General features: G+C 43.5%; 1 protein-coding gene across 2 annotated transcripts in view; it reads left to right on the forward strand.

The window, feature by feature from the left end:
- The first annotated feature begins 220 nt into the window (after positions 1–220).
- The window catches only part of BDKRB2 (bradykinin receptor B2), a 41,704-nt gene continuing 25,841 nt past the window's right edge, over positions 221–16,083 (forward strand). The window contains exon 1 of one of the 2 annotated variants that reach the window (XM_074957161.1): positions 221–264. The gene's annotated coding sequence lies outside the window, so the exon portion shown is untranslated. Of the gene's footprint in view, positions 265–13,895; positions 14,006–16,083 lie in introns of those variants that run through there. The other variant, XM_074957163.1, reaches the window with a different exon arrangement.

The raw sequence follows: 16,083 nt of genomic DNA on the forward strand, positions 1-16,083 counted from the left end.
TATTATTCACAAGGTTTAGTTAAATATCAGTGACCTCATATTGAAAACAGCTGCCAAACTTTGTTCTTGGAGGAGATGGGGGGGGGGGGGGGGAATAATCCAGGAGTCTGATGTCATGAACAGTGGGATGAGCTTATTCTGTCTAGAGTTGAGCAGAAAACCAGAAGTTGGATTCGTTCATACAGCAGCCAGAGCCTGCCTATCCACTGAGAAATCTCTCTCTTTACCAACGTTTGCCTCCTCTGAGGTGTATTTGGCGTGAAGGTACGTGTTCCTGCTTCTCTTTAAGCAAATATGAAAAGTCCTCAATTATTCAACTTCACCACAATTTTTCTTTTCTTCCTCAGACAAATTCCTTGATTTTTTTCCCTCTGTTTATGTTTCAGTTACAAAGCAGATTATGCTCCAAGGGAGGGTTATTATTAATTATGATTATTGCTTCAAATTTTGTTTTACTGTTAGACTCTATCTTTTGTAGTTTTGATGATTAATGGGATTTGCAGCCCAGAATGTCACCCTTTGACAGCAGCTAAGGTGTCACTGACCCAGTGAAAAGAATAGGAGGGCTTGTGGCACGTTAGAGACTAACAAATTTATTCGAGCATAAGCTTTCGTGAGCTACAGCTCACTTCATCGGATGCTTATGCTCGAATAAATTTGTTAGTCTCTAAGGTGCCACAAGTACTCCTTTTCTTTTTGCGGCTACAGACTAACACGGCTGCTACTCTGAAAACTGACCCACTGGAATTTCAGTTGCCAAGTGACTACACTACATGTCAGAGGGCAAAGCTTTAGTTGTAACCAAAGGTTACTTACTGTGTCTCACAAAAGTGCAAAATAATTCAGACCACAAACTTCCTAGTTTGTTTTCAGTGAGAGATTGCCAAACAAACTGTAGAGAAAACATACTGAGTGAACTCTCTCTTTTGTGTCCTTTACGGGTGTCCTGTCTTCTGTGCTTGTTATTTGGATTGTGAGCTTTGTGGGGCAGGGACTGTCTTTTTATGTGTATCTTGCATTGCTGAGCTTTATTATCTGTGCTTAATAAATAACAGAAGGTAAATATGAAAATCTAAAGTGTTCAATGTACACCAAAGCTGACAGAGTTCAAGTTTACTTTTAAACATTATCAAGCTTCTTATTAAAAATTACACCTGGCTTTATATTATAGTAAAGGAAAAGCTTTAATTTGTCAAAAAAAAAAACCGTGACTTGTAAGCTGATGATAATAAAAGAAGCTTAGAGTTGGAGTTATTTCTAGGAAGATATGGCAGAAAGAGCAGGTAACAATGTCACAATATATGCTAGATATTTTAAGTCACTCCTGGTGCCGCACTCGGTGACTTTTAGAGAAGTTGCAGCATTATAACAATAGTTATACAACAGCAGAACACCAGGACAGGGGAATTCAAATAGTTTGTCACTAAGATCCCCAAGTTTGAATTTCTTTTTACTACATTGTTGGATATGTATTATTTTTAACAATGATATATTTTAAGGTTAAAATACAGAATATGTTAGAAAAATTTCTGTTTACACTCCATAATACCCCAAAGTCTCATATTCCAGCATGCCATTTTGAAAGTATTGGGATAGCAAGTCATATCAATAATATGATTTCTGTTGTTATTGTTATTGTTGTCTTCTCTCTGTGGAAATTTGCACATGAAAGAGAGAAAGATGTTTAAATGGGAGTTTCTTCCTAACTGAGAATTGTCCCAGGTTTACTTGTCTTCAGTATTGTAAAGTTTAGAACTATACAGACTTGAAGGGAAGAGAAAGATCTTGGAATAGATGTGGCCAAATTCCTGGCCAGGACTTTAGAACAACTGAAGAAGAAGAGGCAGCCCCCAGAAAAATGTCCACGGGTTTTACGATGAGCCCAATGCATGCTAAAACAGGATTTGAGTTTAGTCAGCACCTGAACACTCCACAATCCAGACATGACCACTGCGGGTTCTTGTTTGGAGGAGCTCACCAGTAATGTGGGCCATAACTTTAAGAAACTCTCAGCACTATATATCTGAAGTCCTTCATCAGGCAAAAAGCAACAGGAGTTTTGTAAGGTATCAGTATAGTGCCTGTAAAGAGTTTGTGTCTGTTTCCACTGATCTAGTCTTAAAATAAAACATTATGAGATAGATTGTAAGGGGAAAATCTTCAAAGGCACAAATGACAGTTAGAGGGATTGAAAATGAAGGAGAGATTTTTAAAAGCATCTAAGTGACTTAGGGGCACGGATCCTAAATCAATGGGTCTTGTGTTCCTATGCTGAGCTGTTTGTTTTTTAAATTCATTTTGGTACACATTTTCAGTGGCAAAGTTTTGAATCTTGTCAAAAATACAAATACTCTACAAATTTTCAATTTTCAGCAACCAAAAGTCAAAAAAGAAAAAAATTAGTCCAAAAAGCTGCTGAAAACTAAAAAAAAAAAAAAAGGAGGGGGGGGAGGGGAGGGAGGTTATTTTCCCCCAAATAAAATAATCAAAAATAAAATAATAAGAAGAATAAATTGACAATTCAAGGAAAACAAATGTTTTAAGTAAAAATTTTCATTTTGTCAAAAATTCAGTTTTCAATAAAAAAAGAAGTTTGACCAGCCCTATACTTCAGTCAGTGCTTTTGAAAATCCCACCTTGACCGTCCTGTGTGTCTTTGAAAAATCTCTCCCTAGACAGATACACAGAGCTAGGTTTTCAAAGGGCTGATCTGCCTCCCTATTGCATTTGCAATATTTGTTCCCTACGGTGAATCGCAGGCACAAAGAGGAACCTATGTGTCTAACTACCTGACTGCAACTGCTATGCAACTATGCATGCAAATAGCACTTTAAAAAGGGTAGGCTGGAGCCGCAGCATGACTGAAAAGATAGCTCCACCTTTAAGCACTTTTACAAATAGAACAAGCCCTGTGTGAGGAGATAGTTTAAAAAGTATGATTTCTCCCCACAGGTGGAACCTGAGAACCAAATTCAGCCCAGATTTAACATGTGCAACTCCCGCAGCAGTAAATAGGAGTTGCACCCACTCATAGACTTTAAGGTCAGAAGGGACCATAATGATCATCTAGTCTGACCTCCTGCACAACGCAGGCCACAGAATCTCGCCCACCCACTCCTATAACAAACTCCTGACCTATGTCTGAGCTATTGAAGTCCTCAGCTCGTGGTTTAAAGACTTCAGCGTGCAGAGAATCCTCCAGCAAGTGACCCGTGCCCTGTGCTGCAGAGGAAGGCGAAAACCCCCCAGGCCTCTGCCAATCTGCCCTGGAGGAAAATTCCTTCCCAACCCCAAATATGGCGATCAGCTAAACCCTGAGCACGTGTGCAAGATTCACCAGCCAGACACCCAGGAAAAAATTCTCTGTAGTAACTCAGATCCCACCCCATCTAACATCCCATCACAGGCCATTGGGCATATTCACCGCTAATACTCAAAGATCAATTAATTGCCAAAATTAGGCTATCCCATCATACCATCCCCTCCATAAACTTATCAAGCTTTGTCTTGAAGCCAGATATGGCTTTTGCGTCCACTGCTCCCCTTGGAAGGCTATTCCAGAATTTCACTCCTCTGATGGTTAGAAACGTTTGTCTAATTTCAAGTCTAAACTTCCTGATGGCCAGTTTATATCCATTTGTTCCTGTGTCCACATTGGTACTGAGCTTAAATAATTCCTCTCCCTCCCTGGTATTTATCCCTCTGATATATTTATAGAGACCAATCATATCTCCCCTCAGCGTTCTTTTGGTTAGGCTAAACAGGCCAAGCTCTTTGAGTCTCCTTTCATAAGACAGGTTTTCCATTCCTCAGATCATCCTAGTAGCCCTTCTCTGTACCTGTTCCAGTTTAAATTCATCCTTCTTAAACATGGGAGACCAGAACTGCCCACTTATGATCTTGGCCCAGAGAGATTAAATGGCTTGTCCATTGTCACACAACAAATTAGTGGAAGAACCAGATTTAGATCTCAGCACTTCATGGCTCCCAGAACTCAGCGTCACACATCTGCATATATATATCCCACCCATGTGTATGTACGTCCCATCCACATTCTAGGGACAAAGATAAAGAAAGGGAGTTTAAGGGAGCATTATTCTGCTGTGTGTGCAGCCCCATGGTTTCTAAATGTTACAACACATACACTGGCAAGCAGTGAAATGTCATCACAGCACCGTAGTATCCTTCTTATTTGTGTGTATTGGAGTAGCTCCTAGGAGTGCTAGTCATGGACTCAGATCCTATTGCATTAGGTGCTGTACAAATACAGAACAATGGCTAAGAGCTTACAGTTTAAGGGTATGTCTACATTAGGCAGACACCATAGCTACATCACCATAGCTATGCTGGCATAACCCTGTTGTGTGGATGCAGCCCAGGCTGATGGAAGGGTTTTCCCCGCCCCACTGTAGGAATACTACCTTCCCTCATGATGGTAGATTGGTTAACACAAGCATTTTTTCCATCGACACAGCTGTGTCTACATTGGGGGCTAGGTCGGCATAGCTATGTCAGTCAGGAGTAGGTGGTTTTTTTCACACACCGGACTGACGTGGTTAAATCAACCTGACTTTTAGATGTAGACCGCGCCTAAATAGAAGACTACAATCTAAGCATATGATGAAAGATAACAGGTAAATCCAGAAAGACAGGGAGTGCAAAGTTACCTGCTAAGAGGGGGACATTTTAGATATCAGGCTGATAAGGGAATGGGCAAATTACAAAATGTTGAGGTACAAGATTTAGCTGCAAAGTTGCCAGATCCCAAACCTGAGTGGAATGTTTTGGGCCCAGACTGAATCCTCTCTCCTTGAGTCCCTGCACAAGGACCCCTGTTGCATCACATAGCCTTACTGACAGGTTTCAGAGTAACAGCCGTGTTAGTCTGTATTCGCAAAAAGAAAAGGAGTACTTGTGGCACCTTAGAGATTAACCAATTTATTTGAGCATAAGCTCCTGTTGTTAACATTAATTGTGTTTCAGAGTAACTGAAACTGTGCTGGCTGGCATGGCTGTTACTCTGAAATACAATTAATGTTAACAACAGGAGGGGAGGGATGCAAGCCAGAATAAGGAAAGAACTCGTTAAAGAATATTTAGCTATGCTAGGTGCATGCAAGACTGAGGGGGGACCTGATAGCAGTTTTCAAATGTTTAAAGGCTGTTATAAAGGGGATGGGGATCAATTGTTCTCCATGGCCACTGAAGGTAAGACAAGAAGTTATCAACTTAAACTGCAGCAAGGGAGTTTTAGGTCAGATATTAGGAAAAACTTTCTAACTATACAGTGGTTAAGCTCTGGAACAGGCTTCCAAAGGAGATTGTGGATTCTCCATCACTGGTGGCTTTTAGGTCTACCACAGCATGTGGAAAAGACTGATAAATATGACTACACATCCAAATAATATACATGTGTGCATATACTTGCACATAAAGAATATATATACAACATTATGTATAATGAGAGGTTTCAGAGTGGCAGCCGTGTTGGTCTGTATTTGCAGAAAGAGGGGGAGTACTTGTGGCACCTTGGAGACTGGCCAATTTGTTTGAGCGTGGGCTTTCGTGGGCTACAGCTCACTTCATTGGGTGCATTCAGTGAAGTGGGCTGTAGCTCACGAAAGCTTATGCTCAAATAAATTGGTTAGTCTCTAAGGTGCCACAAGTACTCCTTTTCTTATAGCCTTACTGTTGTGCTAACACAGGTTTTGAGGGTTTAAGACAAATATATGTTGAGAATGATTTTCCTTACGTTCCAAGTAATTTCCTCTTAGTGACGAGTTTGGCTTGCTTTCAAGACTGTGTACATTTTATTTCCTCTCAATATTCTGACTCCTCAACTGAGTTCTAGGGGGTTGTTTTTCTTTAAAATACCCTTGATCTGATTGTTCAGGCGTATGGACCCTCCGATGCTGCCTACTCTGCACAATGTTCAGCTTTCACGCTTATGCAAACCAATTAATCTCAATAGTGTCACGTGGCTGCAACTGAGGACAGAATGAGGCCCTGGTTAATTTCAGATAGTGGGACTGTCAACATGCAGTCAAGGGTTTCTTCTGAGAGGTACCTCCGAGGTTACAGGTAGCCTCAGGAGGAGAGAAAGTGTCACGGCAAGCAGCCCAGCTTCTTTTGACTTTAATGGAACTTGCACCTGGGTAGCTAAGGGAGCAGTGGGCCATAGGTGTTTTTCTAGGGCCCTTCTTCTGCACTGGCAGAGTGAAGAGTGCTATAAGGAGGAAGAGCGATGGTCCCATCTTCCTGCTTACCTCGGTCGGTCCCTCTGGAATCCCATTCCTTTTGCCTTTATTCAATGTGATTTCCCATCAGAAAACACTTTCTTGGTCCTCCTCAGGGAGAGCATACCATGCTGGGAGTGGGAAATCACATTGTATAAAGGCAAAGGGAAGAGACTTCCCTCCAGGGAATGATCTGAGCCTGGAAAAACAGGCATGCTGAAAGTAATAATACTCCACCTCATCCCAGCTCACTTTTCTCCGCTAATGCTAATGGCTAATGATAAACTGCCTTGTGATAATGGCTAAGCTGGTGGCTTGTTAGTTCATCACTAGCTGTCAGCCCTTACCCTATGAAAAAAAAGAAACGGCGATGCCTTCAAAATGTCCACTTAGGGCCTGATCCAAATACCATCAAAGTGTAAAGACAGAAAGACTCCCACTGACTTCAGTGGGCTTTGGATCAACTGAGGCAATTACCACCAGGAGCCAGATCATCATCTGGTATAAATGGGCATAATTCCATCAACTTCAGTTGAGCTATGACATTTACAAGCTGGAGATTTGGTCCCAGGAATCTGTTTACTAGAAATGGATGGTTGCCAGTTTATGTTATAACTCCATTCTCCTGCCATCTGGGGACAGCATTCCCAGAAACAAGGGCTCAGCTAAGCCAGCAAAACTTGTACAGAAGATGTTTCAGCACAAGCGATATAGTGACATAGGCTCTTGTCATAAATATAAAGGAAAAGGTAACAACATTTCTGTATACAGTGCTATAAAATCCCTCCTGGCCAGAGGCAAAATCCTTTCACCGTAAAGGGTTAAGAAGCTAAGGTAACCCCGCTGGCACCTGACCCAAAATGGCCAATGAGGGGACAAGATTCTTTCAAATCTGGAGGGGGGGAACAAAGGGTTGGTCTGTCTGTGTGATGCTTTTGCCGGGAACAGATCAGGAATGCAAGCCTTACAACTCCTGTAAAGTTAGTAAGTAATCTAGCTAGAAAATGCGTTAGATTTTCTTTTGTTTAATGGCTTGTAAAATAAGCTGTGCTGGAGGGAATGTGTATTCCTGTTTTTGAGTCTTTTTGTAACTTAAGGTTTTGCCTAGAGGGATTCTCTATGTTTTGAATCTGATTATCCTGTAAGGTATTTACCATCCTGATTTTACAGAGATGATTCTTTTACCTTTTCTTTAATTAAAATTCTTCTTCTTGATTTTTCATTGTTCTTAAGATCCAAGGGTTTGGGTCTGTGTTCACCTATACCAATTGGTGAGGATTATTATCAAGCCTTTAATGGCCTTAAAAATCTATGAATCCCTGGGCTGAAGAGTTAGATTCATAGGTTCAAAGGCCAGAAGAGACAATTGTGATCATCTAATTTGACCTCCTGTATAACACAGGCCATAGAACTTCTCCAAAATAATTCCTAGAACAGACCTTATAGAAAAACATCCCACCTTGATTTAAAAATTGTCAGTGATGCAGCATCCACCACTACTCTTGGTAAATTGTTCCAATGGTTAATTATTCTCACCATTAAAAATGTATGCCATATTTCCAAACTCATGCTTTCAGTGATGAAGTTTCTACATTCAAACCCTGCAGATGGACGGTCCTTTGCACAGGCTGCTCTCCTCCTTGTTACTGTCCTGAAGGGTCTGTTTCTTGCTACGACCCATTCTGTCCTAGTAAGGACAGCATGGAAACACACCAAAATCCTTTTTCTGGGGGAACAAGACAGCAAATGACACAGGCCTGGGGAAGGACGGTGAAGTGGCAAGTGGACAAACTGAGGTAAATAGCCTCCATGTGGATATATGCTGCATAAGCAGAGAATTATGTGGCATCTTAATAGGAAGGTAAATTATACTGCCATTTGCAGCTGCATCAGCATGGAGCCCTGCCCTGTAGCCATCTCTTGAATTAACGCAATGCAATGGGGTGCTGCGGGCAGCTGTACTGTTTATTTCCTGGCCCCCAAGAAACCATCCTCCTTGGTAAAAAGAGATCAGGAATTATTTTCATCAGACAATTCTGATGTCTTCTTTTATTAGGATCAAAACTGGTTTGCTAATTTATTTTCTTTCCCATGTTTGGACATGGATCTTTTAATCTTTTATTTTCCTTCTTCTAGACAATAATAAAATGTCCAGCCGGCAAATAGTGACACTGACGGATAAACAAGCACCCTACTGGTCTGGGATTGTTTGCAGAGATCTGTGATAAATACCGTAAGGGAAAGGGGTTTCTTAGGCTTTTAAGTGTGGAAGAAGCCAGGCTAGGATTTCACAAGAGCTAAGGCAATGTTTTAAAGCTGAAAAACTTTCCAAATTGTGCTTTTCTTTTCTTTTTAAATTGTGAGTTGCCAGTTCATTTTCAGAGTAGCAAGGCCTGGTTTTATACCATCATAGTTTAATGCAAAGTCAGAGTGAGTCAGGCATCAAAGCTGTTCATGCATGTTTAGGATGCTGTACACTGAAATATAGATATGGTAACAAAAGGAGCTTGTAGAGGCATGTTGGACAAAGCTTCCATTTACATCGTTCATCTGAAGAAAAGAGTGAAAATTTCCCACACATAATTGTGCCAGTTTTCCTGTAAATTGAATACCTTACAACCAAGAAATCCCAGCCCTTTGGCTCAGCAATGGACCTGCTTCCTTGAGCTAGAGGGAGGAGAGGTGTATGATGTTTGGCTAAAAATACTTGGTTAGATGTTTCATTCAGTGCTTTAGAAATATTCACTTTTTAGTGAAATGCAGTGAGACTCCCCACCCAATAAGTCATTTTCTCCCACTATACAGTCATTCAACCCACAGTTTCACTATGCTCATTGCAATGCTGTTAAATATGAGGGGGTTTCATTCTGCGGCACATAACAAGGAGCTTATCTGCTGCTAAGCTCACTGTATATATAGATTCCATTGTACATTAATTAAATTGAAGTTTTAAACATGTTTTTAGGATGGAATGAATGAGTTCTCATCATGTACAGGGGAAAATAAATTAAAATAGGCTTGATTTTAAATACCAGATCTAGACATTGCTGAACTTTCAGGGTGTTTGAACTCTAAACCTAGCTAAGGACCAAAGTTGTGTTTTATACTGGGCCAAACCAAAACCCCAGATCCAAATTTTGGGATGTTCATAATTCAGATCTGGATCCTGGTCCATACTGTGTCATAAACCTGTCTCTGAACATTAAAAATCTCTCTCTCCCTTCCCAAGCCCAGCATTCTCCCCTCTACTTGCTTGTTTCTCAGCCTGGTTTACCTTGTCCTGTGTCCCAGAGCTCATATTCTCTCTTTTTCTACTTTTTCTACATTCAAAAAACTCCATCCGGACACTCTGCAGCATGTCTCTGTTTCTTGCTAAAAGAAAGTTTTCAAATGGGATATTTTGCCACTGTGGAGAATGTGGGAAATTTCTTTATTATGAAAATTGTGTGTCATTCAGTTTGCCCATTCACTTTTGTAGTGTTATCTGCTTGGTCTCAAGAAGCAGACTTCTTTCCAGAAATTTCTCACTGAGTGTGTGTCATTTTGGCATGTCTGGGTTTGTGTGAATGAACACTCAAGAACGGTCAACATGTGACTACAACTACCTTACAGATACCATGGAGATCCATGACTGGATCATTAACTTTTAATGGCTGCTGGGCAAGAGAACTTTTTAGAATATGGTGGGTGATTACCTGTATAAACACAGCTCCTGCCCTGCCTAAACCCAAGGAGGAGGGAAGGGAGGAGAGTACAAGTGAAAAAAAGCATGAATGCAACTACAGAGAAAGAACTGACCTGTTAAAAGACTTGCTCACAGAACAGAAGAAGGTAATCCCATCCAATAACTGTTGGGCAGGGCCAGGGAGGCTGGCTGCAGGCAGGAATCTGTCTTCCAGGCAGTGCAAAGAGGGACCCTCCTAATCATCCAAGAGGATGCTGACAGATTACAGGAGAGTTGTGCATTTACTCTTTTCTTTACCATTTTAACCCAGTGTTCCTGAATACTATTGTCCTGTGGACTGATAAAGAACATCTTGTTTTGAAGAGGCTGTCCTGTGTCACTGCAAACAGCTCTCAGTTGCGGAGCTCCAAAGAGGGGAAGTCTTGAACTGGAGTCCCAACTCATCTGGACCCACTGAAGGAGCCATACTGAGAACCAGAGATGCTGAAGCCAGAGACCCAGTCTCAGAGTAGTGGAGTCACAGGAGTGGAGTCTTCAGCAGAATGAGGCCCAGGGTCTGTCTTTAAGAAGGGTACACTCCCAGAAAGGCTTTATAAAGATGAGAGGCATGGGATGCCCTGTAATATCAAGACAACAGGGACAGAAGGGACCTCGAGAGGTCATCTAGTACACTCCCCTGCACTCATGGCAGGACTAAGTATGATCTAGAGCAGTGTTTCCCAAACTTGTTCTGCCGCTTGTGCAGGGAAAGCCCCTGGCGGGCCGGGCCGGTTTGTTTACCTACCGCATCCGCAGGTTCGGCTGATCGCGGCTCCCAGTGCCCGCGGTTCGCTGCTCCAGGCCAGTGGAACCTGCTGGAAGTGGTGGCCAGTGCATCCCTCAGCCCGCGCCGCTTCCACAGCTCCCATTGGCCTGGAGCAGCGAACCGCGGCCACTGGGAGCCGCGATCGGCCGAACCTCTGGATGCGGCACGTAAACAAACCGGCCCGGCCCTCCAGGGACTTTCTCTGAACAAGCGGTGTCCCAAGTTTGGGAAACACTGATCTAGACCATGCCTGACAGGTGTTTGTCTCACCTGCTCTTAAAAATCTCCAGTGATGGAGATTTCACAACCTCCCTAGGCAATTTATTCCAGTGCTTAACCACCCTGGCAGTTAGGAAGTTTTTTCCTAATGTCCAACCTCAACCTCCCTTGCTGCAATTTAAGCCCATTGCGTCTTGTCCTAGCCACAGAGCTTAAGAAAAACAGTTTTTCTTCCTCCTCCTTGTAAAGCCTTTTACGTACTTGAAAACGGTTATCATGTCCCCTCTCAGTCTTCTCTTTTCCAGGCAAAACAAACCCAATTTTTTTCAATCTTCCCTCAAAGGTCATGTTTTCTAGACCTTTAATCATTTTTGTCTCTCTTCTCTGGACTCTCTCCAATTTGTCCACATCTTTCCTGAAATGTGGTGCCCAGAACTGGACACAATACTCCAGTTGAGGCCTAATCAGTGTGGAGTAGAGCAGAAGAATTACTTCTCATGTCTTGATTACAACACTCCTGCTAGTACATCCCAGAATGATGTTCGCTTTTTTTGCAACAGTGTTACACTGTTGACTCATATTTAGCTTATGGTCCACTATGACCCCCAGATCTCTTGCTGCAGTACTCCTTCCTAGGCAGTCATTTCCCATTTTGTATGTGTGCAACTGACTCTTCTTTCCTAAATAGAGTACTTTGCATTTGTTCTTATTGAATTTCATCCTATTACTTCAGACTATTTCTCCAGTTTGTCCAGATCATTTTGAATTTTAATCCTATCCTCCAAAGCACTTGCATCCCCTCCCAGCTTGGTACTGTCCGCAAGCTTTATAAGTGTACTCTCTATGCCATTATCTAAATCATTGATGAAAATATTGAACAGAACCGGACCCAGAACTGATCCCTGCGGGACCCCACTCATCTTTCCAGCATGACTGTGAACCACTGATAACTACTGTCTGGGAATGGTTTTCCAACCAGTTTTGCACCCACCTTCTAGTAGCTCCATCTAGGTTGCACTTCCTTAGTTTGTTTATGAGAAGGTCATAGAATCATAGAATATCAGGGTTGGAAGGGACCTCAGGAGGTCATCTAGTCCAACCCCCTGCTCAAAGCAGGACCGATCCCCGACTAAATCATCCCAGCCAGGGTTTTGTCAAGCCTGACCTTAAAAACTTCTAGGGAAGGAGATTCCACCACCTCCCTAGGTAACGCATTCCAGTGTTTCACCACTCTCCTAGTGAAAAAGTTGTTCCTAATATCCAACCTAAATCTCCCCCACTGCAACTTGAGACCATTACTCCTTGTTCTGTCATTTGCTAACACTGAGAACAGTCTAGAGCCATCCTCTTTGGAACCCCCTTTCAGGTAGTTGAAAGCAGCTATCAAATCCCCCCTTGTTCTTCTCTTCTGAAGACTAAACATCCCTAGTTCGCTCAGCCTCTCCTCGTAAGTTATGTGTTCCAGTCCCCTAATCATTTTTGTTGCCCTCCGCTGGACTCTTTCCAATTTTTCCACATCCTTCTCGTAGTGTGGGGCCCAAAACTGGACACAGTACTCCAGATGAGGCCTCACCAATGTCGAATAGAAGGGAACGATCACGTCCTTCGATCTGCTGGCAATGCCCCTACTTATACATCCCAAAATGCAATTGGCCTTCTTGGCAACAAGGGCACACTGTTGACTCGTATCCAGCTTCTCATCCACTGTAACCCTTAGGTCCTTTTCTGCAGAACTGCTGCCGAGCCATTCGGTCCCTAGTCTGTAGCGGTGCATTGGATTCTTCCGTCCTAAGTGCAGGACTCTGCACTTGTCCTTGTTGAACCTCATCAGATTTCTTTTGGCCCAATCCTCCAATTTGTCTAGGTCCCTCTGTATCCTATCCCTACCCTCCAGCGTATCTACCACTCCTCCCAGTTTAGTGTCATGTGAGAGAGTATCAAAAGCTTTACTAAAGGCACGATGTACCACGTCTACTGCTTCCCCACTATCCACAAGGCTTGTTACCCTGTCAAGGAAAGCTATCAGGTTGTTTTGACATGATTTGTTCTTGAAAAATTCATGCTGACTGTTACGTATCACCTTATTATCTTCTAGGGTGTTTGCAAATTGGTTGCTTAATTATTTGTTCCATTATCTTTCTGGGAGCAGAAGTTAAGCTGACTGGTCTGTAATTCCCCCAATATATTGCAGTTAACGTTTAAAACGGACTGGTAAAATAATTTTGTGACATTGTAATACCTAATGTGCACATTAAAAACGCTGCAGCAATACCCGAGGGGCGCTGGAGCTTGCAGCATTCTTGCCGCTCGGGGCACCACTGGATCAGCCCATGCCTGGCAGAGAGGGCACTGCTGGGGGAAGCCTGGCAACCCCTCCATCTCTGCTTCTCTTGCAGCGGGCTGCAGTGGTGAGTCTGCCTGGGAACCACTGGATCTTTCAGAACACTTGGATCTGCCCTGGCACCACTGCTTTCCTAGCAGCAATCCACCAACTAGCTGCACTAGGCAGTGCCTAGTAACTGGGAGAGCAAGGGGTGGGATCAGAGCACGGCATGCAGCGCCCAGCCATGCACATGCAAATGATCCTCCAGCCCACTGTACTCCACCTCTGAGGAGAGACAGCAGGGTGGGCCCTTGGCCCTCCCCCCAACGCCAGGGGTGGACTGTGAACTTGTTAACAATTAAACGGTTAACCGATATAATTTTAATAGTATAAACGGGTACTTTTAAAAATGATATTTACATCCCTAGTTCTGTGGCCTGCAATGTGCAGGAGGTCAGACTAGATGATCACAGTGGTCCCTTCTGATCTTAACGTCTATGAGTCTACATGCTGTTGGTGACCACCTCTGTACAAGGACTGATATATATAGGGTAAAAATAAACAAATTGTACTCAGAATATACCCAGAGTCTGCATCACTGATTTCTCTTTCAATAGGAAGCTGACCTGCAAATCCTCAACTTCTGCTAACACCACCACCACAAAAACACAGTTTATTCCCAAAATGCTGGAAAAGATACAGGAGAAGGGGGAAAAATACAGTGCAGCTACCAAAAGGTGGGAGTCAAACTCCTTTTTGTCACCCTTTTGTCACTCCCTTTTGTAGCCATAGCCTAAGGTAGCAATATTAAGTGTACTGTACAGGACAAATTCTGTCTTGGCTAATTAAGTTCTGGCAGCCTGAAATTGCCATTGTAGTTTCAACTGACAATAGTACATTCACCCTCACCGTCATTTTCTAGCTTAAACTATTGTCTTATTATTATACACTATTAAAAAGTGCTGGCTCACTCAGTGAATGAGTTGTCATAAAATCACAGAAATGTTGGGCTAAAAGGGACCTTGAGAAGTCCAGCTCCCTGCAATGAGGAAGGACCAAGTAAACCTAGGCCACATATCCTTGGAAGGAAGGTGTTGTAAGAGTACAATGCATTATTAATTATTATTTTACAGAGAGGGCCAGTTTCTGGCCTCCACTCTAGCTGCAATGCCCCTGAGGGTTCCTTGTGCCGGGGTGGAATCCTCAAGTTCCATAGAGCTGCCAGCATGGGTCTTAGTGGGAAAAAAGGGGCTTTGGCTGGATTATCTCTGCACCGTGGCATCGGCGGCTGGGGTTGCAGCCAGCTGAACATAAGTTATAACAGCCATCAGACTGCTCTAACTTGCACCAGGGACTGACCAGTCCCAGGATCAGTGGGGACTAAAGAAATCAGCTGCCTGTGTGATGAGAACTGATGAAGACTGTGACCCTGAGAGAAGAGATGATGAGATTCCAGGCACACCGGGCAGCCATTCTTAGATACTTAGTTTTGTCAGCAAATGGCAGCTTTTGTCATCAAAGCAGCAGAGGTGTACACACTACAATGCTCCTCTGGCCGACAAAACCCGCCTGCTTTGCTGAGAAAATTAAACCACCTCAACGAGAGGTGTAGCACTTTTTGTGGCTAGAAAGTTAGATCAACAAAGCGTCAGTGTACACACTGCGTTCATTACATCGCCATAACTGGCCTGTAGGAGGTATCCCACAATGCCCACCATGACTGCTCTGCTCACTGTTTTGAACTCCGCTGCCCTGCAACCAGCTATACAGACATGCACCCCTTTCAAAGCCCCAGGAAGCTTCGAAACTGCTCAGCGTGGAGAGTTCACATAGCTACTGCCCAGCTGAGCATGCCAGCAAACACATTCCTGCCTGGACTACAGTGGAGGAGGTGGCTCTCCTTGATCTGTGGGAGAACTCGGAGGGAAACAGAATCAAAACATTAACGCTCTCCCCAGCACTGGGACCAGAGCAGCAGGCAGGAAGGACAGGCTGTTGTGGGGTACGGGGGAAAGAGCGTGCTGTGCTGTGCAGAGCCAGGGGCTGATGTTGGGGTGATCCCCTCCCACCACCGGTGTACCAGTCTTTACTGAGCTGGGGTGTGGGAACAGGGAAACACCAACGGTATGTGCAAAAGTTTCTGCTGCAGGATTGGTTGCTTCCGGCTGGTGTCTGAACTTAAAGAGACAGCGTGCTGACACACTCACTCTCCCCAACACACACACACACACACACACACACACACAAGCACACTCCCTGTCACACACTCCCCACATACACACACTTCTGTGGGCTTCTTTTGTTAGTGTTCAGCAATGCCAGTTTGGTCATATTACCAAGTGCTACTTTAAAAAGTGTTACTTTTCAGTCACACACCCAGCAAGCATTACAAGGTTCATAGCATGGTGCAAACCAACAATGCCAGGCTCCGCACACTACAGCAACACACATTACTGTGGCTCAGTGTTAATATAGCTCCCTGTTGGGTTCCTCTTACACCCTTGTGTTCATAACACACAGCACAGTACTTAACAGCAGTGCAGGCTCCATGCTTTCTGACAGAGATAACTGAGTTGCAGGTTACCAGGGCAGTTGAAAAGCAGCTGACAATCTATGAGGATGCCCATGAAGTGAATTCCAGCCTCATCTATTAGGGGCCGGCACAGTGTCCACATGGTACCACTAGCAAAGTGCTTACAGCCAGTTCATCCAAAAGTCAGATCGCTCCATGAAATATTCAATGTGCAGAGAAAGAGACACCGGCAAAAGTTATTTGGCCATTAGACCATCACACTCTGCCTAGTCAGGAGAGCCG

This window comes from Natator depressus, chromosome 6, assembly GCF_965152275.1.
Source record: "Natator depressus isolate rNatDep1 chromosome 6, rNatDep2.hap1, whole genome shotgun sequence".
Classification (NCBI taxonomy): domain Eukaryota; kingdom Metazoa; phylum Chordata; order Testudines; family Cheloniidae; genus Natator; species Natator depressus.